We start from the raw sequence: 16,487 nt of genomic DNA on the forward strand, positions 1-16,487 counted from the left end.
GAAACGGACTGGTAAGCTAGAGGAGATACATGTTAGGAAGGAAGATGTGTTGGACATTTTGAACAACTTGAGGATAGACAAGTCCCCCGGGCCTGATGGGATATATCCTAGGATTATGTGGGAAGCAAGAGAGGAAATTGCAGTACCGTTGGCAATGATCTTTTCATCTTCACTGTCAACGGGGGTGGTACCAGGGGACTGGAGAGTGGCGAATGTTGTGCCCCTGTTCAAAAAAGGGAATAGGGATAACCCCGGGAATTACAGGCCAGTTAGTCTTACTTCGGTGGTAGGTAAAGTAATGGAAAGGGTACTGAGGGATAGGATTTATGAGTATCTGGAAAGGCACTGCTTGATTAGGAACAGCCAGCACGGATTTGTGAAGGGGAGGTCTTGCCTTACAAGTCTTATTGAATTCTTTGAGGAGGTGACCAAGCATGTGGATGAGGGTAGAGCAGTGGATGTAGTATACATGGATTTTAGTAAGGCATTTGATAAGGTTCCCCATGGTAGGCTTATGCGGAAAGTCAGGAGGCATGGGATAGAGGGAAATTTGGATAGAAAACTGGCTAACCGGTCGAAGTCAGAGAGTGGTGGTAGATGGTAAATATTCAGCCTGGAGCCCAGTTACAAGTGGAGTTCCGCAGGGATCAGTTCTGGGTCCTCTGCTGTTCGTAATTTTTATTAATGACTTGGAAGAGGGAGTCGAAGGGTGGGTCAGTAAATTTGCAGATGATACGAAGATTGGTGGAGTTGTGGATAGTGAGGAGGGCTCTTGTCGGCTGCAAAGGGACTTGGATATGATGCAGAGCTGGGCTGCGGAGTGGCAGATGGAATTCAACCCTGCCAAGTGTGAAGTTGTCCATTTTGGAAAGACAAATAAGAATGCGGAATACAGGGTTAACGGTAGGGTTCTTAGTGAGGTGGAGGAACAGAGGGATCTTGGGGTCTATGTTCATAGGTCTTTGAAAGTTGCCACTCAGGTGGATAGAGCTTGTAAGAAGGCCTATAGTGTATTAGCGTTCATTAGCAGAGGGATTGAATTCAAGAGTCGTGAAGTGATGTTGCAACTGTACAGGACTTTGGTTAGGCCACATTTGGAGTACTGTGTGCAGTTCTGGTCGCCTCACTTTAGGAAAGATGTGGAAGCTTTGGAGAGGGTGCAGAGAAGATTTACCAGGATGTTGCCTGGAATGGAGAATAAGTCGTACGAGGATAGGTTGAGAGTGCTAGGCCTTTTCTCATTGGAACGGCGAAGGATGAGGGGTGACTTGATAGATGTTTATAAGATGATCAGAGGAATAGATAGAGTAGACAGTCAGAAACTTTTTCCCCGGGTACAACAGAGTGTTACAAGGGGACATAAATTTAAGGTGAAGGGTGGAAGGTATAGGGGAGATGTCAGGGGTGGGTTCTTTACCCAGAGAGTGGTGGGGGCATGGAATGCGCTGCCTGTGGGAGTGGGAGAGTCAGAATCTTTGGTGACCTTTAAGCGGCAATTGGATAGGTACGTGGATGGGTGCTTAAGCTAGGACAAATGTTCGGCACAACATCGTGGGCCGAAGGGCCTGTTCTGTGCTGTATTGTTCTATGTTCTATGTTCTAACCCTGGTTTAAGGAAGAGTGCACCAGGACTTGCCAGAGGCAGCACTAGGCATAGAAATGAGATTTCAATCCGATAAAGCTACAACACAGGACTATTTGCAAATAGTGGAAGCAATGTACATGATAGACATGGCCGAGCAAACATATGACCAACAGTCTAAGCTCTGCAGTACTGCCTCAACCAGTTATGAATCAAGGTGAACAATTAATCGACTCGTGAGGTGAGTTGGCTCCACAAATATCCCCATTATCGATGCTGGGGGAGGCCAACACATCTGTGTAAAAGACATGACTGAAGCTTGCATTCAACTGCTTCCATACAGCTTCAACACTTGATTCTATTGAGTCATGTGGGAAATTTCCCAGGTATGTCCTGTGCACAAACAGTAGGACAATTAGCACCCCATCAGCAAAGTGATGAAAGGATTTGTCAACAGTATTACCAAGCAGCACTTGCAAAGGAATCAGCTTGTCAATGACTCTCACTTTGGGTTCCATTGCCACTTTGGACCCCTAAATCTGCCAATATCATCAAACCAGAGATCAACCCTGGTTTAAGGAAGAGTGCACCACGACTTGCCAGAGGCAGCACTAGGCATAGAAATGAGATTTCAATCTGATAAAGCTACAACACAGGACTATTTGCAAACAGTGGAAGCAATGTACATGATAGACATGGTCGAACAAACATATAACTAACAGTCTAAGCTCTGCAGTACTGCCTCAAAAGAGCTGAATTAAATTTAACTAACCATGGACAAAAGAGGTGAGGTGAGAGTAAGGCAGTATTTGACCAAAAATGGCATCAAGGAATGACACAAAACTGGAATCAATGTGAATCAGGAAGAGAACCCTCTGCTGGTTGAAGTCACACTTGTCTCATAGAAGGGTGGTCACAGTTGTCGGAGGTCAATCATATCGGTGTCAGGACATCTTCTCAGGGTAGTATCCTATACCCAATCGTCTTCAGCACATCAGTGACCTTTCTACCATCAAAGGGAGAGAGATTTACTGCAATTCCACAATGGTCAGCACCATTCATGACTCCTCAAATGTTGATGTACAAACACAGCAAGACCTGGAAAATCTCAAGTTTGGGCTGACAAGTGACAAGTAACAGTTCTAAGTACCAGGCAATGGCCATCTCCAACAAGAGATCGTCCCTTGGTATTCAACTGTTCTGAATCCCCATCAACAATCAACACCCTGGGGTTTACCCTTGCCCAGAAACTTAACTGGACTTGGCATATAAATATGGTGGGTACCAGAGCAGGTCAGAGGCGAGAAATACTGCAGCGAATAACTTCCCTTCTGTTTCCCAAAAAGCAAAAAACACCACTGGCCATTGAAGATAAGGGCTTTTGTCTGAAATATCGACTCTCCTGCTCCTCAGATCCTGCCTGACCTGCTGTGCTTTTCCAGCACCACACTCTTGACTCTAATCTCTAACATCTGCAGTCCTCACTTTTGCCTAAACGAGGTAGGAGGAAAATGAGAGGGAGTTACTTTAACAAACAAATACATTATTTCATGATTCCCAATTGCGCTAGTGACATTCAGTGGCCACATATCAAAATGCCAAAGAGTTGTTGCCAAGTTGAGAGCGCAGTGGGCAAGAACATGGCAGGTAGAATAAACTGCAAAATTATCCACTGTAGGGGAAGTTTTAAAAAACAGAACATTATTGTGAGAGACTGAGAAATGTTTGCATTCAGAGGAACATGGGCATTCTTGTCCATGTAACAAAAATCTTACAATTAAACCACAGCAAGCACAATAGTTTGCATTACAAAGGGATTGGAGTGCAAGGGAATGTCTTACTACAATTACATAGAAACTTGGCAAGAGGACCATGTCCAGTTTTCATCACCCTACCTAAAGGGTGCATATGTATTTCCCCTCCAGGCAGTACAATGAAAGTTCACAAAACTGGTCAATGGGCTGACCACATTGTTCTGAGGAGAATAGACTGGGCTCAACATTTCCTGGAATTTGGAAGAACGAAAAAGGTCTCACTGACACATAAAATTCTTACAGGACTCAACAGACTAGATGTTGAGGAATTCTTTCCTGGCTGGAGTGTCTTGGACACAAGCTTACTGTCTCAGGATTAAGATGAGGGGAAATTTCTTCACACAGTGGCTTGTGTGTCTTTGGAATCCTCTACTCCAGTGAGCTGAGGATGCCAGTTTTTGAGTAAATTCTAAACAGAGGTCGATAGGTTTTTTAGATGCAATGAGGGTTAATGGATAAGGGGTTGTGTGTGAAGTTAGAGGTCCATGATTTGATTAAGCAATGGATCAGGCTCAAAGATTCAAATGGCCTGCTCCTGCTTTTTAAAAAATTATTGTGTTAAACATATTCCTATAAATTGCACGGGCATTGTCTGTGGGCTTTTCGAGATTATTTGATTTTCAATAAAGAGAATGATGATTGATTAATTTAGAAAGCAGACTTCAAAACTTGTTTTGCAAAGCCACCTAATGGCTAAAGCTGCCACTGTCATCATATTACACAATGGGAGCCAGCAAGTTTAAGTTTAATTAGTTAGTAAGCCTGCAATAATAAACTAGACCCAGTCACAGCAATCATAAAAATAATGGATGAATACAAAAATTGGTATCACTGCTGTTCTTCAAGTGAAGGCAAGTTGTCACCTTTACCTGGTCTGGTCTGCAAGTGACTCCAGGCTTATAGCATTGAGGTTGACCCTTAAGAGAATGTCCTTAAAGCCACTTGGTTGTATGCAAGAACCAACCTTCTCAAGGACAATTAGGAATGGAATGGTATTGTCAGCAACACCTATATCCCAGAAATGAATGGTTAAAAATAAAATGATGCTTGAGAAAGCAAAACTGAGTGGGAAATGTTGATGAGAGGTTATAATAGTAAATGGGGATACAAATTTTCCCCAGGTGACAAATTTTCAGCAACAGAAATGGAGGTCTGTTGTTAGGAATTGCATGATCTAAGGGAAAGCTAATTTTAATCATGTAAAGCACATTGAGAAGGTACTAAATTGAGACTCCTAAATGTTTCCCAAAGTCCTACAGGATTGTTAAGTGGGAGGTTTGATGTTAACGTTACTCATGAATGAAGTTTCTCTCTGCCCTCACTTCCAGAAATAGTAACAACCATTCTCCAGGTGCCAGACTAGAATAAACCATGGATCAGAAATAGAAATGAAATCCAGAACCTTAGCAATCTTTAGTGGTTCCCATTATGGTTATCAACTAATTTGTTGCCTTATAATGATGGGGGAAGAAAGTACTTTCTTTTCCTTTGCAATGCATTTATATATTTAATATATAGCTCCGATGCTGTAATTACTTTAAACATTAAAATTACATCCCAAGCCAGTACTAAAGGAACTTCCTCTTGAAACATCCAGGAAGTTCCCTCCTCTGCGTTTCTCACTTTGAACTGACCTATGTAGCTTGGAAAACATTCAACAACTCGGTTATGCAGATCTGCAATAAAAAGCCGTGTGTGTGGAAATTTTACTGAGTAAACCATCTGAAGTCAAACAATAAAGTGACTTTTTTCCTGAATTTTCAATATTTTAAAGTAGCTGCTTTGTGCCAGTGTTTGAGTGATGACTCGCCACTGTTAAGCAAAAGAGCAGTGCCAATCCATCATATCATAATGGGTTAGCATTCGCTGTCTCAAACGGGCTGGGTCCAGCTTCATGACCATTACTCTTCATCATTTGACTCAATGAATATCAATTCTTACGCCTCTGTAATCCTTTATGTTACTGGACTAGTAATCCTGAGGGATGACCAAATGATCCTGAAACAGGGCCAAATCCCAGCACAGCAACTGTGAAATTTGAATTTAATTAAATAAATAAATAAAATCTGAGAGAAAAGACAACAGTCATTATTCGCTGACCACTATATAATCAGATTGTCATTTGGGTGGGTGGATTGTGGTGGAAGAAGAGTGGGAAACATTTTGGATGTTGCCAGGGAGGGTCAGACATCACAGTGGTTCGGGATCAGTCGAATTGTGGGATTGAGTTCAGGTGGTGATGAGCGTGTTGGGACAGGATGAATGATCCTGCTCCTCTTGGCCCACAAGCAATGCTTGAAGAAGATACTTACTTTCTCCTGCCAAGATCTCCATGCATTAGAATTAAAACTCCAGTTAAAACTGATTGCAGTGACATCCAAAAGCCAACTGGCTGCCTGCCAGTCCCTCCTCTGCCTTGCAGAGAATCAGAATCACATGAACTGGAGGCAGACTAATGAGTTTTAACATTTTTATCTTCCTATTGTCCCTCAACCCATCCATCCTTCCACTAGATACCAACCTCCACTCCCCCCAGATCGCCAAGTGACTGTTGCTCATAACAGAACCATAAGAGCAAGGTTTTGAGATTTGGCTTCACTAGTCTTCTTTCACTGTACTCTCAGTACTTCAAAGCTGTAGGTGTCCTCCTTAAAAGCCAAGACGAACTACCAGTTCTTCGTTTCAGATTTAGAAACAAATAGTAATAACAGCAGCAGTTTTCTATAGATGCGAAGATACATATCAGGAGCCGAAGTAAGTATTTCAGCCCCTCAAGCCTATTCAGCCACTCAATAAGATCACAACAGATTTGTTTGTGTTTCAAATGCCACATTTAGCAGATAACATTAGATTCCGGTGCACAATTTGATTCAGAATAGGTCAGGCCTCACTCTTCTGAATTCCAATGGAAACAAGTCTAAACCTGTCCAACCGTCCTCGAAGACAACATCCTCATTTCAGATATCAATCTCATAAACCTCATCCAATGCATTTACATCTTCACTTAAATAGAGACACCACACACAGTATTTGAGATGTGGTCCCACCTGTGTAACTAAAGCATTACATCCTTCCTTTTATGTTCAATTCCTCTCGCTCTAGAGGTTAGCATTTCATTAGCCCTCTTTATTGTGTGTTGTACTGGCACACTTTTCTTTGTGAGCAAAACGGGCAAATGATCTACCATCTCAACTTAACATCCAGGTGAGAATTCACTGCAATACTCAGCCATATTGTATATACAGTAAACATCAATTCAACTTCTTTTAAAATGATTTGTCCCCCTTTTAGATAAACCCTGAATCAATGACTCATCTGTCCCTATCTGGATGTATCACAGCTATAGCAACTGCTCTTCCCAAGACTAAAAGAAACTACAAAGAGTTGTGAATACAGCCCAGTCCATTAGACAAACCAACCTCCCATCCATTGACGCCATCTATACTTCCCTCTGCCTCAGGAAAGCAGCCAACATAATCAAAGACTTCTCCCATCCTGGATATTCTCTCTTCCACCCTCTTCCGTTGGAAGGTAGACATAAATGTTTGTATACACGTACTAACAGTGGCAAGAACAACTTCTTCCCCACTGTTAGCAAAGTTTTGAATGGACCTCTTTAAAGTTAATGTTGATCTCTCTTTCTGCAGCTTTTCAGCAGCTCTAACATCGTGTCTTGCACTCTGTTACTCTGATGCACTCGTACAGTACAATCTGCCTGTAAAGCACATAAGACACCATTTTTCACCATACCTCAGTACACGTGACAGTAATAAATCAAATCAAATGGCTGAGGGTATGTTAGCTGTTAATTGTGTCTCAATGGGAACACACACTGAGGCTGAGGCAGAGGCTGTGGGCTCAGTCACATTAAAGGAGTGCTGCACGATTTGCAGATGGTATTTTTCAAGTGCGACACTAAGCTGGACGTCCAGACTGTTTTCTCTAGCAGATGTAAACATAAAATGGCACTAATGGAGTTATCCCCAGTATCTTGGCCAATATTTAGCCTTCCAAGAGCAATGCTAAAATAGATTATCTGCTCATTATGATATTGCTGTTTGTGGGAGCCTGCTGTATGCAAATTGACTGATGTGTTTTCCTATTTTACATTGATGACTACACTTCAATAAACATACTTCATTGATTATAAATCATTTCAGGATTTATCATAGAATCATGGAATCCCTAGTGAGGAAACAGGCAATTTGGCCCAACAAGTCCACAACTACCCTCCAAAAGAGAAACCCACCGAGACCCATTCCCCTACCATATTATTCTACATTTAATACACCTAACCTACACATCCGTGAACACTATGGACAATTTCGCTGTTCTAGAATGTTCACAAACATCATAAATCCAAGTGTTTTCTTCTTCCTTTGATTGGTTTTCTAGCTGCCATGATCTCTAGCAATTTAAACCAAACTAAAGGATGAGGTTAGATCAGTTGCTCAAAGCTTATTTAAGTAAATGCTAAATTCCACGAGAGCCAGTCATTGATTGAAGCAAAGCATGCAGGATGCTCCACATTAAAATGGACAATACACTTCATTTCAAATTTAGTTGGAAAACACACTGCAGCTATTAGATCACAGTGTAAAACTTAACATAGTTCACTTAGGGGTTTATTGGATGGAAAATAAAAATTCCCACAACCAAACTTGAAAAAGATTGAATGGTTCATACCTGGCCACAGACCCCATCTTCCCACTGCAATGATCGATACAAGTAAAGTTAATCACAGCGTATTACCCTGGGAACTGAGATTGTTTTGACCAAGACCGGGGACCCTTTTGCATTTTAATCCAAAGTACTTAACAGGTCTGGTTTCCTGCTTCTTCCTGCCATACGTCTGTCATCCTGCCTCACGGCGCCAAGACATCTGCCAGCTATTCACTTATCTCACGAAGCCTTGCGTGTGACTGGGCTATCTAGCCTCAATCCCCATTCCTCCCCCCACCCTCTGCTGGAATGAGAGTATGATGCAGCTAGATAAATATCACAAAAAGGAGTTTGGTTTCCATTCACATAATCCGCTCTCGTTTTCAGTACTCAGAAACTAAAAGGCTGCCTAAATAGGAAACAGATGGTGCATGTACACACACACACACATATATACAGACTCCAAATAGTAGCCACTTTGGCAAGTATGTCACAGTTTACCACAGAAATGAAAAGGAACAATATATTGAGGCTAATTCACACAGACTGTGGAGGGGTGGGGGGTGGAGGGAGGAAAGGTGAATATCAGGTATTTATTTCCATTTACTAATTTTTCACCCTTTACTTTTATGTATTTTCATTAAAATCTCATGCTCAACCTTAAAAGAATTCATGGACACATTCCAAGACTTTGGCTTTGGTACTGCATTCCTCTTACCTGTATTGCAACTGATTTCCTTCTTTCCATATTTATGTGCAGTACACATTGTTCAGTAGTTCAGAAACTCAGTTGAACAACACTCTTTTTAAAGAAAGAACTGTTTCTTTTTGAAAACTGCCCATGGACTTCTACACTAGGGGCTCATGACAAATGGTTTGCCCCACATCCAATTTTGTAATGTACCTGAGTACAAAGAATGTAACATTATATTCTCCCTTTCTTCCTCCAACTAAACTTCCCCACGAGAACAGTTGAACTTAGTTACTTCCAGGATTGCATACCTAGCTTTATTCAAGTTGGTTTTTGGGGGTGGAACAGAGTTCAAGAACAAAGAACATTACAACACAGGAACAGACTCTTTGGCCCTCCAAGCCTGCGCTGATCCAGATCCTCTATCTAAACCTGTCACCTATTTTCTCAGGATCTGTATCCCTTTGCTCCCTGCCCATTCATGTATCTGTCCAGATACGTCTTAAATGATGCTATCATTCCCACCTCTACCACCTCTGCTAGCAACGCATTCCAGGCACCCACCACCCTCAGCGTAAAGAACTTCCCACATATATCTCTTCTCACTTTGAACTCATGACCCCTAGTAATTGAGTCCTTCACTCTGTGAAAATGTTTCTCGCTATCCACTCCGTCTACACCTCTCATGATTTTGTAGGCCTCAAATCAGGTCCCCCTCAAACGCCTTCTCTCCAATGAAAATAATCCTAATCTACTCAACCTCTCCTCATAGCTAGCACTCTCCATACCAGGCAACATTCTGGTGAACTTCTCTGCACTCTCTCCAAAGCATCCACATCCTTTTGGTAATGTGGCGACTGCAGTATTCCAAATGTGGCAGTTGTCTTATACAATTGTAAGATGACTTGCCAACTCTTGTACTCAATAACCCATCCAATGAAGGAAAGTATGCCATATGTCTTCTTGACACTCTACTGACCTGTGTTGCCACCTTCAGAGAACAATGGACTTGAACACCCAGATCTCTCTGTACATCAAATTTCCCAAGGATCTTTCCTTTACTGTAATAGTTCGCTCTGGAATTGCATCGTCCAAAATGCATCACATTGCATTTGTTTCCATCTCTATTGAACTCCATCTGCCATTTCTCTGCCCAACACTCCAATCTATCTATATTCTGCTGTATTCTCTTACAGTCCCCTTCACTATCTGCAATCTTAGCGTCATCTACAAACTTGCTAATGGAGCAACCTACACCTTCCTCCAAATCATTTACGTACATCACAGCACGTATCCCTGTGGGGCACCGCTGGTCACAGGTCTGCATTTTGAGAAGCTCCCTTCTACTACTACTCTCAGTTTCCTGTTACCCTGTTGGGAAAGGAATTTATTTTAAGTTTGGTGGACATACCTGGAGAGCTTCAAGGTCATTGAATGTTCACTGCGGACAGTAGAGTTTTTTTTTTTAGAAACCAGGTTTCCTAGAAATCACATGCCTGGTCAGAACTGCTGGCTTTGCTGTACAGCCTGCTGCTGGGCTGTATGAAATGCTATTTGGCTTGGAGAGCTTCTTGTTTTATTTGGTTCAGTCAGTTAGAGAAAAGTCTGCTGAGGACAATCCAAGTCAAAGGAAAGCCTGCTGAGCACATTCAGGGTTGGAGGAAAGTTTGCTGGAGACAAGCTGCCCTGCTGATTTCTCTCTTTTCTGAGAATTAAACTTCCTGCACAGTTCAGGGTTGAAACTTTTTTGTACTTTTGAAAGAGAGTGATCAAAGAACATCTGAAGATTGTATTTCCTCAACAAACTGAGTCTGCAAGACTTCAAGGATACGATTAGCAATGACCACATGAAAGGACATGACAGCAGAATTCAGAACGTCCAATGAGTTATCCTTTTGCCTTCAAGAATAACTGTTGGCCATTTTCTTTCTCTCAGAAAACCAATTGCTGCAGAGAAATCAATACGTTCCTGTTTGTTTGAGGAGAACATGTGTTTGTGTGTGTATTTTGTGGATATTTATAGGAATAAGCATTTACACTTCTATGTTGCTGTGTGCGTATGTTAACTAATTATTGCACTTTTACTGAATAAGTTTTGTTTTGATAATAATTGTATTTATTAAGAAATAGATAGACCATTTGAAACATATTTTGGATAAGGCATTTAAGTTAATTTAGGAAGTCTTACTGGCTAGCTAACTGAAAAGTACTGTTATTTTACATTGTGACCCACGGAGTCATGTGATTAAAGCAACAGAGTACTTCTCCTGCCTAGATCACATCAATACAGTAAATCTGCTGATGGCAAATCTCTGCTATGCTGCTGGATCACTGTACAACATTATTAGCTTTCATATACCTACTTGATCAGCAGAGAGTTAGTTGCCACTCTCGTGTTGGACTGGAAACAGAAGATGTTACTAACTTACAAGATGTTGCTACCTTACAATTCAGCCCCTCCCTGAATCCCACAACCCCTCAACACTTGAAGTGGGGGGGAAGGGCTTTACTCCTGGGGTTTCTGAAATCACTGACAATGTGAAAGCTATTCTAATCTAGTCACAAGCAACCAGTCTGAGAAACCAGTCCTTCCATTTAGATCGTGGATCAGTAAAGTAGGTTGAATATCACTGACTCTGCTGTCGGGATACGTTGAAGAAGAACCATAACTGAACCTAAAAACACACATAGAGTCTCACACATACACAAAACCTTCCACATATCCCAGGAAGTACAGCTATAAAGGGACAGGCTAGACTGAAGGTCTTTGAGGGGGTAATGTGGTTGACTCTTAACTGCCCTCAGGGCAATTTGGGATAGGCAATAACTACTGGACTAGCCAGCAACACACATCACATGAGTGAATAATACAAAGTTGTTTATCTATTGATGCTTGTGCACTGAACTCTTGGACATAAATGACTTCAGCCTGAAATTGTTTCATAACACACATCGCAACAGATTTGTGAAGATTTTATTCTGGTTTCCCATGTACAAGCATTCTTTCTGAATAATTTATATTAGCTCCATGCATTAGGGATCAGACCCCATCTTCCACTTCCACTCTCCCACTTCTCTTGTAAACATGTAGTAACCCAAATTGCTCAGCAGCTAGGTTGGTGCTGCTGTCTACTAAAGCATATCTCAGAAGCAAATACATCAAACAGGAGAGCTCAGTGAACAATTTTAAATCCAATCAGTACCTTGCATCAGCCACCAATCAGTTATACACAGTTAAGCCTGATTCCAATGAGCTTAGTTGTCATAAAGAGCAGCAAAAGGCTTCCTATGCAAATAAGAGATTTTTAAAAATATCTCTTATACCATAGAGTCAATCAGCACAGACCATGGGTGTATATGAGAAGTAAAAAACTAGCACTAAGCCCAGAATCAGCAGCATCCATTCTCCATGGATTCACCAATTAGCTTCAATAGTCAACTTTAAATACTGCAGTAAAATTGAGGAGATTATTTGTCTGTACAATTTATTTGGTCTGTACAAACCTTTGGCCTGTTTATAGTGTAGAAATGTTGTCAATTAACAATTTTTTAAAAATCTCATGTTTCCTTTGGTAAGTCATGTCTATAATAAAGTGGGCTGGTTTTTCAGACACTCAGATGTGCTGCACAGCCAAAAATCAGAGAAACCGACTTGACATCCATCTTGAGTTTACTACTCACGTACTGGGTATAGAGGGAGAGGGAGGAACTCAGAAATTGGAGACCAATCTCACTGATGAATGCGGATTACAAGATTTTGTCAAAGGTAATCGCCAACCGGGTCAGGTCTGCTCTGGGGTCAGTGATTCACCCTGACCAACCCTGTGCTGTACTAGGCAGGAAGATCGCCGAGAGTCTCGCACTCCTCAGGGATATGATCGCCTACATGCAGGACAGAGGGTTGGACCAGGAGAAAGCCTTTGACAGGATATCACACAGGTATATGAGAGATGTTCTCTCCAAAATGGGCTTTGGGGAGGGAATCTGCAATTGGATCAGACTGCTCTACTCCAAAATTGTCAGTGCAGTCTCAATCAATGGGTGGGAATCAGATAGCTTCCCAGTCAGATCTGGAGTCAGGCAGGGCTGCCCCCTCTCTCCTGCCTTGTTTGTGTGCTGCATAGAGCCATTTGCCTAGTCCATCAGGAAGGATGTGAGCCTAAGAGGGGTGACTATTCCTGGCAGTGGGGGCCTGCAGGTTAAGGCCTCCCTGTACATGGATGACGTCGCCGTTTTCTGCTCGGATCCGCTGTCCGTGCACAGACTCACGTGCACGTGACCAGTTCGAACGGGCCTCAGGGTCAAGGTAAACCAAGGCAAAAGCGAGGCCATGCTCTTTGGGAACTGGGCCGACCAATCCTCGATCCCCTTCACCGTCAGGACCGACCACCTGAAGGTGCTGGGTGTTTGGATCGGGGGGGGCTGGGGCGTGTGCCAAGTCTTGGGAGGAGCGTATCAGCAAAGTGAGGCAGAAACTGGGCAGATGAAAGCTATGGTCGCTCTCCATCGCAGGAAAAAACCTGGTCATCAGGTGTGAGGCAGTGTCATTGCTGTGAAACGTGGGACAGGTCTGGCCTATTCCCAGAACCTGTGCCGCTGTAGTCACCCGGGCCATCTTCCAATTTACATGGAGATCAAAGATGGACTGGGTCCGGAGGGACTCAATGTATAAAGATCTGGGCAACTGAGGAAAAAACACACCCAATGCCACCCTCACCCTGATGGCCACCTTTGTGTGTGGCTGCATCAAGCTGTGCGTGGATCCCTAGTACGCAAACACCAAGTGTCACGACGTACTGAGGTTCTACCGGTCCCTGGTGTTGCGAAGGATGGGTCTGGCCTCACTGCCATGGAACGCCCCGAGGAGTTGGACCGTTCCGTATCACCTGTCCCTCGTGGAGAAGTTTATGAAGAAAAACACCTTTAACCACACGTCCATCAGGAAGTGGTCAGCACGTAGTGTCCTTGAGACCCTTTGGGAAAAGGAGAGGGCGGATCCTATCGAGCGGTTCCCTGAGCAGACTGTCAAAGCCATTTGGCAGAATGCCTCATCGCCAGAACTTTCCAACAAGCACCAAGACATGGCTTGGCTGGTGGTGAGAAGGGCTCTGCCTGTGAGATCCTTTATGCACGCCCGGACTCTCAGCCATACTGCAGCGGCTGCGGGGGGGACGAGACTGTCACACACCTCCTTCTGGAATGTGCCTACGCAGAAGAAGTCTGGAGAGGAATGCAGTGGTGTTTGTCGAGGTTCGTCCCGAGCAGCGCTGTGACGCGGGACTCCGTGCTCTATGGTCTGTTCCCCGGGTCGCACACCGAGACGAACATCAACTGTGCCTGGAGGATCATCAACTCGGTGAAGGACGCTCTCTGGGCGGTCGGAAACCTGCTGATCTTCCAGCTGAAGGAGTTGACCCCGACTGAGTGTTGCAGACTGGCACAGTCCAAGGTCCAGGACTATGTGTTGAGGGACGCACTGAAGCTTGGGGCAGCTGCCAAGGCGCGGTGGGGAAAGACCACTGTGTAACATCTGCCTGCCTAAGAAGAACAGGGGGCCCACCCAATCATGTGGGGTCCGCTGATGCCTCAGCTAAATATATGAATATATGATTGACAAACGTACAGACCTATATATAAAAATGATAAATTCTGATCTCTGTATGCAAAGAAATGGAATGTTTGTGTATGTATGCCATGACCAATTGTACAGACCATCAAAATATTTTATGAATAAAGTATATTTTTGAAATAAAAAAATTCACGTACTGGGTATTTGGTTTGGAGGGACATGCACCAAAACATGGGAGGACCACGTCACAAAAGTGAGGTAGAGACTAGGCAGTTAGGAGCACTGGTCGCTTCCACTGTGGGGAAAAACCTGGTCATTGGGTCTGAAGTACTCTCCATGTTGTTGTATGTGGCATGGATCTGGCCTAATGCACGAAACTGCGCTGCTCCAGTCACCAGCCATTTTTCACTTCCTTTGGAGGTTGAAGGAGGACCAAGTCTGAAGGGACATTATGTATGAAGAACTAGACAAAAGAGGGAAGAACATACCCAATGCTACCTTCACCCTGATGGCCACCTTTGTGTGCAGCTGCATCAAGCTGTGCGTCGACCCTCGGTATGCAAACACCAAGTGTCACTACGTAATGAGGTTCTACCTGTCCCCGGTGTTACGAAGGATGGGAATGGCCTTGTTGCCGCGGAACACTCCAAGTCCCATATCACCTGACCCTCGTGGAGAAATGTGTGAAGGAAAACAACTTTGACCACAAGTCCAACAGAAAGTGGTCAGCACATAGCATCCTCAAGACCCTTCAGGAAAAGGAGAGGGCAGATCCTGTCATGTGGTTCAGAGTAAACTATCAAGGTCATTTGGCAGAATGCCTCAGCACCAGAACTCTCCTACAAACACGAATACATTGCTTGGCTGATGGTGAGAAGGGCACTACCCGAGGTCCTTCATACAATCCCGGACTCTCTGCGTCACCTTATGCAACACTCAAAGTGGCTGTGGAGGGGAGGAGACTGACAAACACCTCCTTCTGGAATATGCCTATGCAAAGGAAGTCTGGAAAAGAATGCAGTGGTGTTTGTCGAAGTTAGTCCCGAGCAGCTCCATGACATGGGACTCTGCGCTCTATGGTCTGTTCCGAGGGATGCACACCGCAACAAACATCAACTGTGCTTGGAGGACCATCAACTTGGTGAAAGGTGCTCGTTGGTCTGCCTGAAACTTACTGGTCTTCCAGGTGTAAGAGTTGATCCCAGCTGAGTGTTGCAGACTGGCGCATTCCAAGATCTAGGACTACGTGTGGGGGGACGCACTAAAGCTTGGGACAACTGCTGTTAAGGCACAGTGGGAAAAGACCACCTCGTAAGGTCTTTTCACCAAAGCATAATGGGGTTCTATCTGATAATCAGACACTCCTGATGTCTCAGCTAAATGCCAATATTTTAACTTAAACATAGAGAAAGCAGTAAAGACAGTATAGATCTGTACGGCTTCATTAACTATGTACATAAAGATTTCCTTCCAAGAATAAAGTATACTTTTGCAATAAAAAAAAAATTCACGTAGGTCTGCTCCCTGGGATGCACACAGAGTCAAGCATCGACTGCACCTGTACACCACCAACTCAGTGCAAGATGCTCTTTGGTCTTCCTGAATCTTGGTGGTCTTCCAGAACAAGGGGTTGACCCCAAATAAGCGTTGCAGACTGGCACATTCCAAGATCCAGGACTGAGGGATGGATTAAAGTTTGGGGCAGCTGCAGTCAAGGCGCAGTGGGGAAAAGACTATTGTGAGGTCTTTCTACTGAAGTTAAATGGGGGTCAGTTCAGTTTATTAGACCATGCCCATGCCTCAAATATATGTAAATACAGGTCTTGTACAAGTAAGAAATGCCTTTGGGGATGTTTGTTAGGTCGAGTCAAACTCCAATGTTTGTTTCTGCATATGCTACTGTACAGAACCAAACTGCTTTAGTGATTACATATGCAGATAAAGATATTTTTATGAATGGGGTATAATTTTGATATTAAAAATGTTAGTGTGTCCTGGACAATATTTATTCCTCAACCAATATTCAACAAAACATATTACAGTATTAGGCATGATCACAATGATGTTTGTTGGGGCTTCCTGTGCACAATTTAGTTCCTGAGTTTCCTACATTGCGATGACGGCTACAGTTCAAAAGTATGTCATTGGCTAAAAAGGCTTCAAATTATT

The 16,487-nt window shown here is 43.3% G+C and overlaps 1 protein-coding gene and 1 pseudogene across 1 annotated transcript in view; one reads left to right on the forward strand and one right to left on the reverse strand.

Moving 5' to 3' along the window:
* Positions 1-16,487, reverse strand: part of snrkb (SNF related kinase b) — a 124,966-nt gene that overhangs the window by 45,518 nt on the left and 62,961 nt on the right. The window lies entirely within an intron of this gene.
* LOC148147361 (uncharacterized) lies at positions 1,732-15,686 on the forward strand (annotated as a pseudogene).

This window comes from Chiloscyllium plagiosum, unplaced genomic scaffold (assembly GCF_037043375.1).
Source record: "Chiloscyllium plagiosum isolate Xiang-an unplaced genomic scaffold, Cpla_swu_hap1 HiC_scaffold_17, whole genome shotgun sequence".
In the NCBI taxonomy this organism is placed as follows: domain Eukaryota; kingdom Metazoa; phylum Chordata; class Chondrichthyes; order Orectolobiformes; family Hemiscylliidae; genus Chiloscyllium; species Chiloscyllium plagiosum.